The sequence below is a fragment of the Petaurus breviceps genome, unplaced genomic scaffold (genome assembly GCF_028583685.1).
Source record: "Petaurus breviceps papuanus isolate PSGF00001 unplaced genomic scaffold, PetGlider_PUasm1.0 90734, whole genome shotgun sequence".
NCBI lineage: Eukaryota > Metazoa > Chordata > Mammalia > Diprotodontia > Petauridae > Petaurus > Petaurus breviceps.
Window position 1 is genome coordinate 3,862,906 of NW_027187327.1, and position 20,395 is coordinate 3,883,300.

At 37.7% G+C, this 20,395-nt stretch overlaps 1 long non-coding RNA gene across 2 annotated transcripts; it reads left to right on the top strand.

Moving 5' to 3' along the window:
* Positions 1–464: 464 nt before the first annotated feature.
* On the top strand, positions 465–20,104 carry LOC138145346 (uncharacterized). 2 transcript variants are annotated; one of them, XR_011164195.1, is made up of 4 exons: positions 465–791; positions 14,829–14,989; positions 17,390–17,513; positions 18,836–20,104. It is a non-coding gene; the product is annotated as an uncharacterized lncRNA (long non-coding RNA). The 2 variants fall into 2 exon arrangements; XR_011164194.1 differs by lacking the exon at positions 17,390–17,513.
* The last annotated feature ends 291 nt before the right edge of the window (positions 20,105–20,395 follow it).

The window sequence follows — 20,395 nt, forward strand, 5'->3', positions numbered from 1 at the left end:
AGGAAAGTAAGGGGAAAGGGGGGGGGGGGGGGAAATGATAGAAGGTAGGGCAGATTGGGGGAGGGGATAGTCAGAAGCAAACATTTTTGACAAGGGAGTCAAAATAATAAAGGACTCTATATTGTCAAATTCTTTACTTTGTATATGTGAAAATATTAACAATGCTTTATGATTGTCATGATTATTTGGGTAGTTTGAAAGAAAGGCATGGGTTGAGTGGAGTATGATGGTGTGTTACTAAAAAATAAAACTGTGAAGGGAGACATAAAAAGGAGTAATTATCCTGTCCTGACCCCATTAATTCTATTTTCTCCTTTGATTTTTTTCTATGTCTATAGATAGCTTTAATTTTTTCCTTTGAAAATTGCCTATTCATGTCCTTTGACCATTCATCAATTGAGGAATGCCTTGTATTCTTATAAATTTCACTAAGTTCTCTATGTATTTTAGAAATGAGACCTTTAGGGGGTGGAGCCAAGATGGCGGAGTAGAAGCACGAACTTCCCGCGGCTCTGGCTTCCACCCTCCCCAATCCATGTAAAAAGGGGACTCTAAACAAACTTTGGAGCTGCAGAACCCACAAAATGACACAGAGAAGCTAACCTCCCGCTGAGGACAGCCTGGCAGGCCAGCAGGAATCCGCCAGCGCAGCGTTCTGGGAGCCAAGCCCAGCATCACGCCGAGGCTTTAGCCCCAGGGCGGGCCTGACCAGCCGCCAGCCAGAGGGACTCCAGATCAGCAGCAGCTGTGGCCTTTTCCAGATTTATCAATACATAGATACGAAGGACAAGGTGAGAGGCCAGTGCAGTCTGGACTTTGGGACCCAGGAAGTGGGAGTGCATGGCTTTTACCCCCGGAGCGAGAAACCGCTGAGACCCAGCACAGCCTGCCAGCACCACTTGGCGGCTTCAGCTCCTGGCCTGCAGAGTGTAGGGGGACCAAGCACCAGTCTGAGGGGTCATCGCTCTTGCTTTAACCTGCTTGGATCTGGATTGCAGTCTAGGGTGGAGGTCCTGGGGTGTGTGAGCAGCTTGCCAGAGTGTGTGGAGACCTCAGAGAGGGCACCCATCTAATACCTCTGGCAGCTGAGAAAACCCCAGCGTTTGGGACGAAAACTCCCCTGTCTGGTGGCAGAGTCCTACTGTGGCAAAAAGCCCAAAAGTCAAATCATTGAGTGGCAAAATGAGCAGGCAAAGGAAACAAAGCAGACAGAAGATTCCAACATTACACTCCTATTTTGGGGATAAGAAGGAGCAAGGCATGGAACAGGAGGAAAACAGTGAAGTCAGAACTCCTGCACCAAAAGCTTCAAAGGAAAATACAAGCTGGTTACAGGCCATAGAGGACCTTAAGAAGCAGATAAGAGAAGTGGAGGAAAAATTGGGAAGAGAAATGAGAACAATGCAAGAAAATTATGAAATGAGAGTCAACAGCCTGACTGAAGAAAATAATACTTTAAAAAACAGACTGACTCAAATGGCAAAGGAGGCTCAAAATGGCAATGAGGAGAAGAATGCCTTAAAAAGTCGAATTTGCCAGATGGAAAAAGAATCTCAAAAGCTCACTGAGGAGAATCATTGCTTCAGAATTAGATTGGAGCAAATGGAAGCTAATGACTTTCTGAGAAATCAAGATGCTGTTAAACAGATCCAAACAAATGAAAGAATAGAGGGCAATGTGAAATATCTCATGGGAAAAACTACTGACCTGGAAAATAGATCCAGGAGAGATAATTTAAAAATTATTGGACTGCCTGAGAGCCATGACCAAAGTAAGAGCCTGGAAAGCATCCTCCAGGAAGTTCTCAAAGAAAACTGCCCTGATGTTTTAGAACCAGAGGGCAAAATAGAGGTTGAAAGAATCCATCGATCACCTCCTGAAAAAGATCCCAAAAAGAAAACTCCTAGGAATATTATAGCCAGGTTCCGGAATTCCCAGATTAAGGAGAGAATATTACAAGCAGCCAGGAAGAAACAATTTGAATATTGTGGAAACACAATCAGGATAACCCAGGATCTGGCAGCTTCTACACTGAGGGATCGAAGGGCCTGGAATGTGATATTCCAGAGGTCAAGGGAGCTGGGATTAAAACCAAGAGTCACCTACCCAGCAAAACTGAGTATCATGTTTCAGGGGAAAATATGGTCATTTAGTGGAATACAGGACTTTCAAGCATTCTTGCTGAAAAAACCAGAGTTGAATAGAAAATTTGACATTCAGATACAAGAAGCAAGAGAAGCATGAGAAGGTAAACAGGGAAAGGAAATCATAAGGAACTTATCAAAGTTGAACTATTTTTTTTTAAACAATCGGGGTTGAGTGGCTTGTTCGGGGTTGCATGGCCAGTTGTTGTTTCTGGGTGTGGTGCTGGGTGTCTGGGCCCAGATTTGATCCGGGTCGTTCCGGCACTGGAGCCAGTGCTCTTGCTCGCTGAGCCACCTGGCCAAAGTTGAACTATTAACATTCCTACATGGAAAAACAATAATTGTAACCTATGAAACTTTTCTCAGTAGTTGAAGGGATTAGAAATATATATATGTCTTTATATGAGGGTATGTGGGCATATGAATACATATGTGAATGTGTGTATATATGTTTACAGGTATACATAGATAGAGGGCACGGGACCAATTTAACAGGAAGGGATGATACTTAAAAGGTGAAATTAAGAGGTGAGAGGAATATAATGAGAGGAGATGGGGAGAGACAGAGTGGGGCAAACTATCTCATACAGAAGAGGCAAGGGAAAATGGTTACAATGGAGGGGAAGAATAGGAAGGCAAAAGGGAATAGGTCAACCTTATTCCTATTGAATCTGGCTTGAGAAGGGAGGGAAATACACACTAAATGGGGGATCTCACCCTCCAGGAGAATAGGGGGGGAAGGGGATGTGAGGGGGGATGATGGAAGGGGGGGCAGGCTGGGGGGGAGGGAAGTTGGAAGCACCCACTTTTGAAAAGGGACAGGATCAAAGTAGAGAATAGAACAAGTGTGAGGTGGGATAGGAGGGAGGGAAATATAGTCAGTCTTTTACAATACATCTACTATGTTATTGTTTTGCATTAGCCACACATGTACAACCTATACTGAACTGCTTGTCCCCCCAGTGGGGGTGGGTGGCAGGGGGGGGAAGGGAATGAATCTGGAATTGAGTTTTAAAATCAAATATTCAAATATATATATATATATGTGTGTGTGTGTATATATATGTATATATATATATTATTATTAATACCATCTTACATGTAATTAAGAAAAAAGATATACAGGCACTGAGGCATAGAGATCCACTGGAAAAGTTGAAACGGGTATGGGAGAAAATATGGGAGAGAGCAGATTGGAGGTGGGGATATCCTGTGGGACTGCTGTTTTGGGGGGATGGGTGGGGGAAAAACGGGGAGAAAATTTGTAACTCAAAATCTGACGGAAACAAATGATGTAAATCAGCAGTTAATAAAGCATTTAAATTATAAAAAAAAAAAAAGAAATGAGACCTTTATCAGAGACACTGCGTATAAAATTTGTTTCCCAGTTTTCTGCTTCCCTGCTAATCTTGGTTGCATTGACTTTGTGCAAAAACTTTTCAATTTAATGTAATCAAAATCATCCATTTTGTATTTAATAATATTCTCTATCTTGTTTGGGCATAAATTCTCCTCTTCTCCATAGATACGACAGGTAAACTATTCCTTGTTTTCCTAGTTTGTTTATAGTATTAGTCTTTATATCTAAATCATGTACCCATTTTGACTTTATCTTGGTATAAGGTGTAATATGTTGGACTATGCCAAGTTTCTGACGTATTAATTATTATAGTTTTTGTTAAATGGTGAGTTCTTATTCCAGAAACTGGAGTCTTAGGATTTATCAAATAGTAGATTACTATAGTCATTGACTATTGTGTATTGTGTACGTAACCTATTCCACTGACCCACCACTGTATTTCTTAGACAGTACCAAATAGTTTTAATGATTGCTGCTTTATAATACAATTTAAGATCTGATGTAGCTAGGTTACCTTCCCTTGCATTTTTTTCATTAATTCCCTTGATATTCTGAACCTTTTATTCTTCCAGATGAATTTATTATTGTTTTTTCTAGCTGTATGAAATACATTTTTGATAGTTTGATTGGTATGGGACTTAATAATTAATTTAATTTAGGTAGAATGATCATTTTTCATTATATTAGCTCGGGCTACCCATGAGCAACTAATATTTTTTCAATTTTTTAGATCTGATTTTATTTGTGTGAAAAGTGTTTTGTAATTGTGTTCAAATACTTCCTGGGTTTGTTTTGTCAGGCAGACTCCCAAATATTTTATAAATGTCTACAGTAACTTTAAATGGAATTACTCTTTCTGTCTTTCGCTATTGGACTTTGTTAGTAATATATAGAAATGCCAATGATTTATGTGGACTTATTTTATATCCTTGCTTGTACTTTCTTTATTTCTCTCTCTCTCTTTTTTTTTTTTTTTTTGCTTTTTGGAGGGGGGAAGGCAGGGCATTTGGGTTTAAGACTTGCCCAAGGTCACATGGCTAGTAAGTGTTAAGTGTCTGAGGCCGGATTTGAACTCAGGTCCTCCTTATTATAGAGCCAGTGCTCTATTTACTGCACCACCTAGCTGCCACAAGCTTGTACTTTCTTAATGGCTTCTTTTAAACCACCTCTCTTTTGTATCCTATTCATACCAGATGAATATTCATTGCCCTTTTGGTGATCCTTAACTTAGGTTCTTTGAATACTGAAATGTTCTATGATTCACAGCTAAGTGTGCATTTCTTGAAGAGTATGCATATTAAAAATGTGGGCCTTTTTTCTCTCAAAGGAAAATATAGGGCCATTAAAAGAATTTTACAATTTCTCCAAACGTAATTTAAACTTATTCTCTCCTACTGTTCATCAGTGTTCCAAACTAATTATCCATTTGCTTTTCTAAGATAAATTTATTGATGGATGAGGTTGTCCATCCAACTGAATATCATGATTTGGATATCAGGCAATGCTCATCCATTGTTTTTTTTCTGTGTAAGATAATAGACTTAGGAACTTCAGGGACCAATTAGTCCAACTCCCTCTTTTAATAGATTAGTGTGGTGCCAACTCAATATTCATAGCATGTATGGTGACTGTAAACTTGCTGGCATAATGCTCATTTGCAGAAATATAACAGACTCTCCATATATAATACAGAAACAAAACATTTATTCAGACACCAGAAAACCAAATCCCAACACCAGGAAACCAAATCCATCATAGTAACATAGAAGTTAATATATATATGACAACACAGCAGAGAGCCACACCATCATTTAGCCTTCCCATAAACCAACATTCACAAGCCTAGCTTCCTCCTTGCCTGAGCATCCTCTTTCTCCCAACATCTAGATGCTCTGACTCCCAGCTTCCTGTGGGCTCTACTCCACCCTTCAGCAAAATGCTCCCACCACAGGCTCCATGTGATTGCATTCAACCTATTAGGGGGCAGGGAAGATCTTCAAAGCAGGGAGGGTCTTCAAATTTCCTTAGGCTTATTAAGGGGCAGGGAAGATCTTCAAATTCTCATCACTATTACAATTAGGAAACTGAAACTCAGAGAGGTTAAATAAACTGCCCAACATCTCATGGTAGTAAGAAGAGGCAGTATGTTAGCTAAGATTCTGTAACTCTGGAACCAGTGCTTCTTATATGCTGTATCTCATTCAGGAAATTCTATAAAGTTCTAGTACTAAGCAATTCACAGAGTAATAAATGGTTTCTTTAGCCCTTGCTTTGTTATAAATTAGCTTGCAATCCTCCAACTCTCACTTTTTTTTCAATTCTTGTTTATGTTCTTTAGTCCACTCCTAAAATCAGGAGATCATATTTAATCTCCAGTTCAAAAATATTTCATATTTTTCAAGCAAATTGTATCGCAATTTACGATAGTCTTTAATATATATTTATATTAATTTTATTATTATTATATTATATTAATTATATATTAAAATATATTTATATAGGTAGTATTTAAGAAGTCTATGTTGTAATTTTAGACATTAAAAAGATAATATATATATAGTAAAGCAGAGAAATAATGAACTATGCCATGAATACTTAGCTTCTCTTTTTGGGGATGTAACTTCCTCTAGCTACTACCTCAGCATGCTCCCTTTTGGGGGTTGTGTAGCTGAGGGGCTAAAGGATTAATGACTGCAGCCTGATTCACCCTAGCCAGCTCTCACAGTGTTACTAACTTGTTTTGATGAAGAAAGATACCCCAAAGTATTCTCTCTGCTCAGGAAAAGTTGTTGAAACAAATCATTATCTTCTTTGAATACAGCCAACAGGTGTTGGTAACATAATAGATTAATTCTTCTATTCCTAACTTTTCCATTTTCCCTACTTAATAGCATCCAAACACTAGTACACACCGTTTTGTTATTCTATTGACTAGCACCTTTAATTTATTTGCCATCTTTAAAAAATTAACTTTTAAAAGAAAAGCAAATGTCTCACAAGCTCTGAGGGAAGCCTGGCAGGATTGAAGTAAGAAAATGACCCACATACAACCAACCTTCTCTGGAAAGAGAGGGAAAAGGGAAAACAGATAGAAAGCTACTGGTCTCTGTTGCCAAACCTAAATGAATTCAGCAGTGTAGGTTCCATTGTAAAGATATTTTGTGCCTGCATTATCTCTGTCTCAGGACTTCCTGTGGCTACTTGCAACCTCTGTCTAAAGCCCATGCGTTGTCTGTCTCCTACTCGTTCCTCCTTGCTTCCTTCTCTACTTCTCATTCATTGGCTTCCATATCCTCAACTCTCTAGTCCTCCTTGCCCCAGGAACTAAGCTCCATAGAACACAAAGCAATAACAGTCTTGGCTAGCTTTCATGGATTCTATGGTCAAGCAATACTTCAGATTTTATATTTTTTGCTGTTTTCTATAACTTTGTAGTAAAATTCTCAAATAAGTAGCTAGTGATTTCAGGCTTAATCTGTTTTCTGAAATATTTCCTGCCCACTCATCTTTGGGCCTCCAATAAAGAATTCTCTCTCATTTAGGGTAGAAATTTCCCCTTGGCTTCCTATTTAATTCCAGTTGGTATTCTGTGCCCCCCAAATTCATCTAAAGGGAACTATAATTCTCTAAATTACACCAAATTCTCCACCAGCCTTCTCCTGATATAGTCACTTATATCTTTATGAGGGTCACAGTAAACTCTTCGGCAGTAGTGTCAGCACTTTTAAAAGGACTTTAATTAACACCCATTATTTCATTTGATCTTTACTCAGTGCCTGCCTCTTATTATCTATATAACCTTGGGCAAGGCACTCAACCTGTTTGCTCTGCTTTTCAGTTTTCTTACCTGTAAGACATGATTGAACTAGAGGTAATGAAGTAGGAAAGGAAATTTGAGTGGGGGTCAGTATACCTGGATTCTACTTCTAGTACTGCCACTAACAGGGAATACTGTTGTTGTTCGGTTGTTTCAGTTATGTCCAACTCTTTGTGACCCCATCTGGGGTTTTCTTGTTTAAGGTACTGGAGTGGTTAGCCATTGCTTTCTCCTGCTTTACAGATGAGGAAACTGACGCAAATACAGTTAAGTGACTTGCCCAGGGTCACATAACTAGGATTTGAGACTGGATTTGAACACAGATCTTCCTGATGCTAGACCCAGTGTTCCATCCAGCAAATACTAGCAGTATGACCTTACAAGTAGTATGACTTTAGCCAAATGACTTAATTGTGCTGGGTCTCAGTTTCTTCATTTAAAAAATGTAGAAGTTTGGACAAATCATCTCTAGTGTTCTTTTCAAGTCTAATAATTCTATTATCCAGCAAATATTGAGTATACTATACTGTCTACTGTACATCATACCTTGATACCTCTGATTACCATCCCCATGTAGCAGCAAGCACCCCAGTGTCCCCAAGGTGCCTGCTCACACAGGTTCTTGGATCTGCTTTGTTAAAGGAAAGCAACTCAAAATGGGTTAACAAGCTTACTTTAATCAGTCAGACATATATCGTTTACCTTGTTCAGGAGGAAAGGTCAGTACCCTGAACCTCAAAGTATACAGGCATAATTATCAAGACAGAAACATCAAGTAGACAGATTTCCAAATTGTCCAACCATTACATCCATACCCAGTCAACATCTGGGTTTCCACATTCTGGGTTTTTCAAAGCCAGGGGACTCTCAACAACGGCTTCCCAGAATTCAGATCAAATCACAGAACACTTCTCAAAGTGAGTCCCAAAACAAAGCTACACATCAGGGCTTATATAGCCTTCTCCTGGCTCAGAGAATGTAACAACCTTATTGACCCACTGGCCAATCAAAAAGTATCAACTGAAAAACAAGCCTCCCACCCCAGTCTCCAGGTGCACTTTAGTCTAGGGGCAGGGAAGATCTTTAAATTTGCATTTCCATTACACCCCATGAAGAGATAAATATTATCAGAGATGTCCGCAGGAGCCAGCTACTGTTTCATGGATTCTATGGTCAAGCAATACTTCAGATTTTATATTTTTTGCTGTTTTCTATAACTTTGTAGTAAAATTCTCAAATAAGTAGCAGGATATTTCAGTACATGATTGTGAAGAATTGCAGCATCTTTTTGAACTTTGGGGGACATTTTTAATGGTGGTTATAAAATTTAAAAACCTGCATTATATTTACTTGGTTAGACGATGTCCTTTTAGTAGAGGCTTGAAAGGATGACAGTTACTGAGGGTTAGATCATCTGATTGATTATGTGTGAGGAAACTACCAGGAGTCATCGAAGTATTTGGGAGGACTTATATTTGTCTGAGAGATGAAAATTTCTTATTTTTTTAATTTAATTTTTTTTTAATTTTTAGTTCTACATTCTTTTCCTCTCTCCAACCCTTCCATTACTCATTGAAAAGGCAAGAAATATGATGCATATTATACATGTACAATCATATAAAACACATTTCCTCATAGCAAAATTCCACAAAAAAGAGTAAGATAAATAAACCAAAAAGATACGCCTCAGTCTGCACACTGAGTCCATCAGCTCTCTATCTGAAGGTAGATAACATTTTATATCATGAGTCCTTTGGGATTGGTAGGGATTGTTGTATTGATCAGAGTTACTAAGTGTTTCACAGTTGATTTAAAAAAAATCAAATTGGGCTAAATGAGGAACAAGGAGAAAGACTTAGTAAGGTTTCCTGATGAATTATAACTAAGGACCCTTAGTCAGCCCCTACACCTTCATTGTGTGAGCTATTTTTGAAGTGTTTTTAGATGGGGAAAGGATATCCAAAGAAAAAAGTGTATAACAATGAAGTCTCATCTTATGAGAGGCCAGAAAAAAGAACTGGCTAATACAGAAGGATCACTTATGAAAAAAATGTAAAATAGCAAGCAAAAGGTAGTACATGAAACTAGGCAAGTCCAATGACTGGAAGAATAAGTTAGAATGTAGTGGTGATTAGGTCCAAAAGGGCAATCAGAAAACACAGTCTGAAGATGTTAGAGTTTGAAAAAACTGAATCTCCAAACAGATTTGATTGCAAACAAAATTCCTATGTGATTTCTCTTAAGTAAAGGAATGGTAATCTTAAATACTCACCTCCTAAACCCTGGTCTATGATGCTGACTCTGTTCTCCTTGTTTCATCAAATGAAATTCAGTTAAAATAGAACGATTATTAACAATTTTTCTTGGGACAGTGATTTAGTATGCTCAAAGTTTCTGTTTTCTCAAAGAGCCATTTTAGAAATAGCTAAAGACAGTTATTAACCATGTATAAGCATTATCTGCAGTAGAAATAGCTGTGGCCAGAAGACAACCCCAGGCAGTGCAAAGGCCTGCAAGACCACCCCGGGTTGTGCAGAAGCCCAGATGCTGCAGCTCTCAGAGGCCGGATGAGGTCTGATCAGTATGGCAGCAAGTTGACCCACCAGCCACAAGGGCCACTGCCAGGCCTTTCACTGCAGGGCTGGGACTGGACAGAGCAGGGTAAGAGTAAAATGTAAGGCCCTTGCCAGGCGCAGCAGCTACTCCTGGCACTACCAGTCCACAGCCTAGAAATTTAAAAAGCCCCTATCTAGACTTCCAGGGACCAGGATGGCAGAGTGAACCCCAGCTGCTCCAATTCCCCCCCACCCTGAAAACATAGTAATTATTGCCTCAGGGCAAAACTTTAAACAGTAAAGACTTGGGAACCCTAGAGGAAGGGCATAGCTAGCAGCCTGCCTCAAAATAGGTAAAACACAGACTGCAAAGACAAAGACTCTGGAGTCCTACTACCCTGAAAGGGAAGAAGCAAAATTCAGAGGGAGACAATGATGATTCCACACTCCACATCCTAGATGAGCTCAAAAGGAACTTTGAAAACCAAATGAGACAGATAAAAGATAAAATGAGTAATACTTTTAAAATCAAAGTTGCAAAATTAGAAAAACATTACAATGAAAAAAACAGCTCCTTAAAAAGAAAAATGTGTTATATAGAAAAGGAGCTCCAAAAACTAACCAAGGAAAATAATTCACTAAAAACTAGAATCAACCAAATTGAAGTGAGTAACTCCATGAAGAATCAAGAATTAGTCAAACAAAACATCAAGAATGAAAAATTAGAAAAAGAGGTAAAATATCTTGATGGAAAAATAACTGACCTGGAAAACAGATACAGGAGAGATAATCTGAGAATGATAGGCCTACCAGAAAATCATGATGAAAAAATGAGCCTGGACAACATCTTCCAAGAGCTCATCAAGGAAAACTGCCCTGAGATACTAGAACCAGAGGGTAAACTAGAAATCAAGAGAATCTACCAGTCACCTCCTGAAAGAGATCCTAAACTGAAAAGTCCTCAAAATGTTGTGGACAACCTTCAGAACTACCAGGTAAAGGAGAAAATACTACAAGCGGGCAGAAAGAAACAATTCAAATATCAAGGAACCACAGTGAGGATCGCACAGGATCTGGCAGCCTCTACACTGAAAGACCAGAGGAAGTGGAATACAATTTTTTGCAAGGCAAAAGAGCTCAGGCTATATCCAAGGATCACCTACCTAGTGAAACTGAACATATTCTTCCAGGCAAGTAGATGGTCATTCAACAATATAATGGATTTCCAGACCTTCCTGATGAAAAAGCCAGAACTCAATGGAAAGACATTTCCAATTACAAGACACAAGAGAGACATAGAAAGGTACACAAGGAAAACACACACACACTGTTATTTAATAAGAGCAAACTGTTTATGGACAAGTAGAGGGTATGGGTATAAATTACACAAAATAACTATTTAAAAAAACCTTATTAAGGACTACAAAGGGACTGCAATGGAAGAAGAGAAAAGACAGAAGCAGAAAAGGGTAAATTATGCCACATAAAAAGGCATAAAAACAATATAATAGAAGGAAAGAAGGGAGGGAGATGAACATTATATGGGCTTTTCCCTCATTGGTTCTAGTGCAAGGAGGGAATAACACAACCAGTTAAGCATAGGACTCTATTGAGAAGAGACACAAAATGTATCATAATAAAGGGAAAGAAGGGAAGGAGAGGAGCTTTACATGAGATCTGTTCTTGTTAATCTTAGTTCAAAGAAGAAATAACATACTACATCAAGTATAAATATCTATCATATCCTACAGGTATTAGGATGGGGGAAGGTCTATGAAGGGGGGATTAGAAGGGAGGGAATAAGTAAGGGGGAAGGGGAGGAAAAAGAGGGCTAACAAGATGGGAATATTGAGGGAGGCAGTGGTCAAAAGGAAAATTGATCATATCAACAATAAAACTAGCAGAAAGCACATGATTATCTCAATAGATGCAGAAAAGGCTTTTGACAAAAGTACAACATCCATTCCTATTAAAAACACTAGAAAGCATAGGAATAAATGGAGCCTTCCTTAAAATAATAAGTAGCATCTATTTAAAGCCACCAGCAAGTATTATATGTAATGGGGATAAGCTAGAAGCATTTCCAATAAGATCAGGGGTGAAACAAGGGTGTCCACTATCACCCCTCTTCTTCAATCTGGTACTACAAATGTTAGCAGTAGCAATTAGAGAAGAAAAAGGAATCAAATTAGGCAAAGAAGAGACCAAGTTATCACTCTTTGTGGATGATATGATCATATACTTAGAGAATCCTAAAGAATCAAGTAAAAAACTACTTGAGACAATAAATAAATTTGGGAAAGTTGCAGGATATAAAATAAACCCACATAAATCTTTGACATTCCTGTATATTTCTAATGAAATACAACAGCAAGAAATAGAAAGAGAAATCCTAGTCCTGGCTCCAGGAAGAGTAACTCAATAGCTAAAGGGCAGTATTTACTTTGTAAGCTATCAGGAGATACTCTTAAGTCTAGAGCTACCAACTTCAATAAGAGAGCATGCTAGAGCTGGTCCTAGCGTTGTAATCAATATGTTGACTACCATCTGGGAACGCTCCAGATCAAAGCATTCTTAAATTTTTAAAAACTGTTTTCTTTACAATGTTGTTGTCCTTGTATGAATTATTTTCCAGCTGCTCACATCAGTCTTTACCAGTTCATACTACCCAAGTGTTTTATTTGCCCTCATAATTCAGTTTGAAGCAAATACTTAGGTTCAAGAATTTATAGAAAACTGATATTTGGGAAGTAATTAGTACAAGCATGAGCTTTCTTACTATACAGAGCAGCAAGCAGTCAAAAATAAAAGTACACACACACACACACACACACTATAACAACACCAACAAACAGAGATTAGACCACAAACAGGGCTAGGGTTAATCACATGAGGGACTTGTATTGTGGCAAAGATCTCAGTGGAATACATGCACAGAGAGGAGTCTGAACAGGGAAGTTTTTATACCTTAAAGATGGGCTTACTTGAAAACAAGTCATCACTCCCAGTTATGGGAGGGAGAATTTCTAATCAGGCCCAGATGTAGTGGAGAAATTCTCCAGTTCATTCACAAATACTAGACTAAAGGAAGGGAGTTTCCTAACTAGGAACAGAGATTGGTTGAGGGTTCGAACATATATTCAGGAATCCCAGAAAAGGATGTTGATAGGCTGCTGTTGGAGTCAACCAGGAGCTTCATTCAATCAGGAGACACTACTGTTTACATATTTGACAGGTTGAGTCAGGACAATAGAAAAGAATAAGCTGTCATCATTGCTTATGTGTTTATGGTCATTATGATCATTTAGCCTAAGAGATTTCATATTGGAGTCTCATGACTTATACTACATCAAATAATATGTTGCAAAAACCACAATCATACAAGGATCTAAGTCAGCTCCAAAACACTCATGATGGAAAATGCTATTCACACCCAGAAAAAGAACTTTGGAGTCTGAATACAGATCAAAGCGTACTATTTCCTCTCTCTTTTTTGTTTTGTTTTGCTTCTTCTGTCTTGTGGTTCCTCCCATTGGTTCTAATTCTTATTTACAAGATGATCAATGTGAAAATATGTTTAATAGTAATGTATATGTAGAGCCTATATCAAATTGCATGCTGTCTTGGGTAAGGGAGAAAAGGGGAGAAAATTTAAAACTCAAAATCTTGTGGAAGTGAATGTTGAAAGCTAAAAATAAATTAATTTAAATTTTTTTTGGAAGGGGAAAAGCAAAGCAACTGGGGTTTAGTGACTTGCCCAAGGTCACACAGCTAGTAAGTGTGTCAAGTGTCTGAGGCCAGATTTGAACTCAGGTCCTCCTGACTCCAGAGCTAGTGCTCTATTCACTGTACCACCTAGCTCCCCCAATTAATTTAATTTTTAAAAATCACAATTTTAATTCCAGGACTCTCTGAAATAGTCTCTTTTCTAATTTCTTATAGTACAATAATATTCTATTTTATCTACAAAGAGTATTTTTTTTAGCTTTTCCCCAATTGAGTGTGATGATCCCCTTAAGATTCTAATTCTTTGCCTTTTGCTTTTTTTGTCATTCTAATCCTCTTTTCAGGATTAGGAAGTTTGTTTTCCTTGCAACTATTCCTTCCTTACTATTATTCTCTATCTTGAGCTATCTTTATCTCCAAGTATTTCCTTGTTGAATTTTATATTTCTATACCAAGCTATTTTAATATGTATTCAACCCTCCTTTGTTCATTTCAGTTGAGTGGTCATCTGATGCCCACTCCCCCTCCTCCTTCCTACATGTTTGTATGTCCTTCTTAACTACCTCAAATATGAGAAATAATGAATCCCATCCTTTCTACAATAGTGTATTCCTTCTTTTCCCCTCCCTTCACTTTATGCTCTTTAAACCCTCAGAACAGAAACAATCATCCAGGTCTTCTGAGACACTATCTGAACACAGTAAAGTGCTAGAGGGACGCTTTTTTCTTCTCCTATTAGAATGTTAGCACTACATTATCACATAACTCCAAATTGCTCAAATGAATTTATTTTTCTAGATCTCTCTTGACTCTTATGTTTGCATTTCCAAGTTCTTATTAAGGTCTGGTCTCTTCTTCAGAAATGCCTGAATGTCTGCTACTTCCCTATTTTAAAAAATTCCCTATTTGACCTTCAGGATCATATACAGCATTTCAAAGGAAATTATTCTTGGTTGTAAATCTATCTCTTGACTTTTAGAATTCTATTTTGCAAGATATCTTCTTGTCTTTATTATTAGATTTTACTGTAGTTCCTTGTTATTTGACCTGCTTTCTAGTTGCTTGAAATACTTTTTTAATGTGGAAACTCTGGATTTTGATTATGACATTCCAGGAACTTTTCTTTTTAAGGTTCTTTTCAGAAATGATTGATGGAATCTATTTTACTTTCTCCTCTGGTTTTAATAATTCTGGGAAGTTTTCATTTATCATTTCCTGAAATATAGAGTCCAGGGAGCAGCAAAGATGGTGGAGCACAAGGAAGCAGTGCTGCAGCTCAGCTGTCATACACAGCTACTACTACCAAAAAAACCTATGAAGATTATTAGACTGTGTCTCACATAATCAGGGTGCACAGGTAGAAGATCATAAAAACAAAGAGGAAAAGGTAAGGAATTAGAGTGTCATCTGAATGTCACTTTCATCTGAACCAGTCAAAGAAGGATAGAATACACAGTAGAAATACTAAATAAGGCCATAGAATGGAATAAGGAGAAGGGATGTAAGAGAGAGGGTAAATGAATGAAGGGATTAGTTATGAGCAAAAGTAACCTGAAAGCATGGGTTGAATACAGGGGATTGAGAAAAATAAAAAGTAAGAACCTATGATTGGGACCTGGGTAAAGGAAAGAGAAGAGAGGTGAGGGAGCAAAAGCAGATTGCATAAAGCATAGCACCACAAATGTTGAGCACACTCCTCTCACCACCCTCTTGTTCTTTGTAAATAGGAGTCTGGCAGCAAAGAGATGAAAAAGTTTACAGGAACATGACAGAGGGAAATACACATTTAACAATTATAATGGTGAATTATAATGGCACAAAATCATCCATCAAATGGAAGTGGTTAGAAGAATGAATTAGAAAGAAAAATTCAACAAAATGCTGTTTGCAAGAAAAATACAATTAAAAACAATAAACATATATCAAACACGTACTATATGTTAGATATTGTGCGAAGTTCTGGGGAATATGAATTTTTAAAAAATGCAGACCCTGCTCTCAAGGAGCTTACAGTCTAATGGGGTAAGACAACATGCAAAAGGAAGCTGAAATGCAGGGGAAGGGGTAAAGGGTACACAGGGGACATAAGAGGGGCATGATGATATGTTTTACCCTCCAGCTTAGAGAGCTGGATAGAAGGGACAGAAGCAACTTAGGGTACTGATGACGTGTGAATACCAAAGCTGAAGCTATCTCTATAATGGGTTTCCTGGTGATAATGAACTTATCCTGGGGATGGGGAAAAGGGATGATGATGGCGAAGTAGAAATCAGTGCCACCTGTGGAAAATGAAACAAAGACTAGCACAGAGTTTAAAATAAAGCTCTGGAGAAAAATCTGTTATGCTTTAGTTAAATTCAGAAAGGCAGTGGTAGCAATCATAATCTTATACAAGGCAACAGCAAAAATAGATTTGATTAAAAGAATAAACAAGGAAACTATATTTTGCTTAATAATGCCATAGACAATGAACTAATATAAATACTTAACACAAGTAGGACCATATGAATACAACTATGAAATAGTATTTGTAGAAATAAAGATAGACTTAAATAATTAAAGAAATATTCATTGCTCATGGATAGATTGAGCCAATATGATCCTCCCAAAAATCTAATGCTACCAAATTGACTTACTTATTCAGTGCTGTTTCAATGATAATACCAAAGGATTACTTGGTCAAGTTGGGAAAAAAATAATAATGAAGTTTATCTGTAAGAAGTTGTAGGGTTTCAGGGGAAAAATAAAAAGGTAAGAAGAAAGGGACCCAGCTATACTTGAAGTAAAATAATACAGAGCAATAATCATCAAAATAATTCAATATTGTCTAAGTAACAGAGACCAGTTAATAGAACAAATTAGGTATACAATATATAGGAGCAAACAAACTATTAGGTGAGGGTTCTATAAATTCAAAGACTCCAGCTAATAGAGTAAGGACTCATTTTTCTACAAAAGCTACTGAGAAAACTGTGAAGTAATCTGGTAGAAACTAGGCATAGATCAACATCACATACTCTCTATGAAAATATGCTCTAAATGGATATGTGATATATATATATATAATGACATCAAAGACAAATTAGAAATTAATTTTCAGATGTTTTGCTGGGGAAGAGCTTGTGAGATTCTACTTCATAACCAGCATCCTGGCAAAACTGATGTAAAACAAAAAGAATGGAAAATGACAAATGTTGAATGGGCTACAGGAAAACAGGAGTATTAATTTGCTGTTAGTGGAGCTGTGAAATGATACAGACATTCTGGATAGTAATCACAACTAATTCCTAAAGCTACTAAACTATACATGCTCATTGACTCAATGATAATACTACTAGTAGTATTCACCCCAAAAAGATCAAAAAAAGGGGAAAGAACCCATGTGAAAAGAGAATTTATAGCAGCTCTTTTTGTATTAACAAAGAAATGATGCTATTTAAATGTAATGAAAAATCATTATGTTTTAAGAAATAATAAAAGGGACAACTTCAGCAAAACCTAGAAAGACTTTTATGAACTGATACAGAATGAATTGGTCAGAACTGGGAGAAATGTATATACTATCAGCTTTGTAAAAACAAACTTTGAAAGTCTTAAATACTATAATCTTTGTAAATAGGGTCAGGAAGCAAAGAGAGGAAAAATGACCACCTCCTAATATAGAAGTAATGGATTCAAGATACAGATATGTGGTTTTTTAATATGTCCAATGTGAGAATTTATTTTGCCTAACTATGCATATCTATTTAAAAGGTTTCTTCTTTCTTTTTTTATCTTTTCAATGGAGGAGTAGGAAATGAGAGGAAGAAAGCAAATGGTCTTGTCAATTGAAAAAATAAAATGCATAATGAATCACATGCTAGGCATATTCTAGGAACCTGTGTTCCTGAACACATATATGAAAGACACATGTAAGTCAAATCTTATTATGTTGTAAGAGGAACTTATGCTTCTGATGCTACAGGGCTGCTAAAGTTTTCATTATTTTGCCATGTTTGGCCTCTCTACTCTTTACTGGCTGCATTGTCTCTTTTCATCATTTATTGGAATGAGGTTGATGTTTTCTCTATTCCTAATTTGGGGATTTATCTTATTAGGCACACATAGTAGAAAAAAATTGGTTCTGGAATCAGAAAACCTGGATTCAGATCTCATCACAGATGCTTACTACTTAAACAACTCATTTAAACTCCATGGGTCTTAGTTTCCTCTTTTGTAGAATGAAACAGACAGTTTTGGAGGTGCCTTAGACTCGGAGGTCCCTTCCAGTTTTAGAAGCAATGCTGGCCATCTTGGTTATCTTCTAAAGTGCAGTGACCAGAAACCTCTTTCTGATTAATGCAGGACGATAGTTCTTTAATTCTAGTCAGAAGCTATGATTTACCACATTCAATCAAGAGCTACTGCACAAAAGTTAAGTATAACATCTCTAGACAAAAATTGGTTTTTCTTTTAACTCATTGTGTCAAGCATTGAGTCATAGTCTGTTGTCCATAAATACTAGAGTAGTGGCAGGGGAATGCAGAGTGTGTTCTACCAGAAGCAGCGTGCCTTCATGTTAGGTGATCTGTGAGTGCTCCAAAGCCCAGATTAAATCAATAAATTCAAGATTTTTCAAGTTTCTTTTGACAATCTCTCTGAAAATGTTTTTCAGTGATACAAAGTAAAATTGCTTTCTAACCACAAGAATGAAAGGATGAGAAAATTCATTTCAGAGCTCTCCAATTGTCTTATTCTCCTGTTAATCTCATGGATCACAACATCATAGACTCTAAACTAGATGAGGCCTTAGAGGTCATCTAGTCAAACTCCTCTTTTTAAAGCTGGAAAATCAAGGATAAGGAAGTTTAAATGATTTACCCAAGGACCCACAGATGATTTCTGAAAAGTACAGGTATACATAAATGGGACAAATTGTTGTAAGATCAGTGTTTGGAGTCCTAAATCCTATAGTTGTCTCAGACTGTTAAGAAAAGGTAAGGAAAAAAAAAGTATTTCATGAATAAAAAATGGAAAAACTCTGACAAAATTATTGTAACAAACTAGTCTCTTCCCACCATTGAACAATACATCACAATCCCTAATATGTCACATGAAGAAATAAAAATAATATTAAAGAAACGATGGGGGGGATATCAAGCGGACTAAGTATTCACAGAGGAGGTACATGCTGTATTTGATGTAATTTTTTTAAATTTAATTTAATTTTTCCCTCTCTTTTTTATTTTTTTAGTTTACATCATTCATTTCCACAAAATTTAGAGTTACAAATTTTCTCCCCATTTTTCCCTACTGTGATAGTAATGGAATATAAAGATTCCCCTGTATTGGCTTGGTTTTCAAATTGATTGTGTTAAAACCCAGAGCTTGTTAATCCCACCTGTGGGATGGACTTGTTGATGTGAAAAGAAAGTCCTGAACTGGGAGGAGTTGGTGACGTAGATTTGGAGAGACAAGAGAGAGGCAGAAGAACTTTTTGGAAGCAGCACCCGTGTGGAGGCAGAGAGACTGAGAGGATTGCTGAGGGCCACTTTGAATCACCCTGGACTTTTGAGACCTGCCCCCGGAGCTGCCAAGGACTGAGGAGACATGGCTGTTTTGCTCGTACTTTGTCTGTCTGTTTTGATGTTGTTTTGCCAGATTTGTCCACTGGTGAAAGACAGTCCTGTTGTTGAAGAAGTCCTGGAACCTGGCTGTTGGCTAAGAGCTCCTGAGACTGTCCTGCAGACAGAGAGTGAATACTGTCCACTGGTGAGGGACAGTGCTGTTGTTGCAGGGGTCTGGGAACCTTTCTGTTGGTTCAGAGCTACTGAGACTGTCCTGCAGACAGAGAGTGAATACCGTCCACTGGTGAAGGACAGTGCTGTTGTTGCAGGGGTCTGGGGACCTTTCTGTTAGTTCAGAAGCCCTGAAGAAGGATTTTCTTGTTGTATGTTTACAGAAATCCTGGGAGAGGGTTTTGCTAATGTTTTCAGGGGTTCTAGGACTGTTCTGCAGACAGAGGATGAATTAATGAAGAGACTGGCAATGTATCTTGTGGCCTTGCTAAGCCTTGTCTCCCCAGGAACTAAGATTGCTGAGAACTTGCCTCATGTCAAGATGAAGAAAAGATCTCCATTTGGGTATTAAGTGCTGTGCTTAAACTTGATGTAACTCTGGGGTAGATTCAATTGTGATCCAGGGGTGGGGAACTTTTGACCTTTTTGTGTTCTATGGTTGAACAAATGAATGTACTTTACTTATGTTTGGAAACTAATCTCCATTTGAGAAGAGGGGTTTTGTGATGGACTAAATGAAAGTACAGCCTAGGGGTGGAGTAGTACTTAGAACAGGGACTTTGTAATTGATTGAATGAATGGAAGGTCCTGGGGTGGGGTAGTACTTGGAGATTATTTAATCACACTTAGTAAATGCTGTATTATGAATGATGTCATGTTTTGACCTTCTCTGTTCTTGGTTGGTCACTGAATAAAATGGAGAGCACCTATGCTGGTATTTTGAACCTTGGGAAGTTGCCTTTCCTTGGCATTACATTACACCTACCCACCACCCCCAAAACAGTGATCCCACTGAATATTCTCTCCACCAATCTGCTCTCCCCCATATCTTCCCCCATCACCTGTCCGACTTTCCAGTAGGCATGGTGGATCACTATGCTCCAGTGCCTATATATCTCATTTCCCACTTATATGTAAAATAATAATAATATATATTTTTAAACATTTGATTTTAAAACTTTGAATTCCATATTCTTTCCCTTCCTTCCTTGTCACCCACTCTCACTGGGAAGATA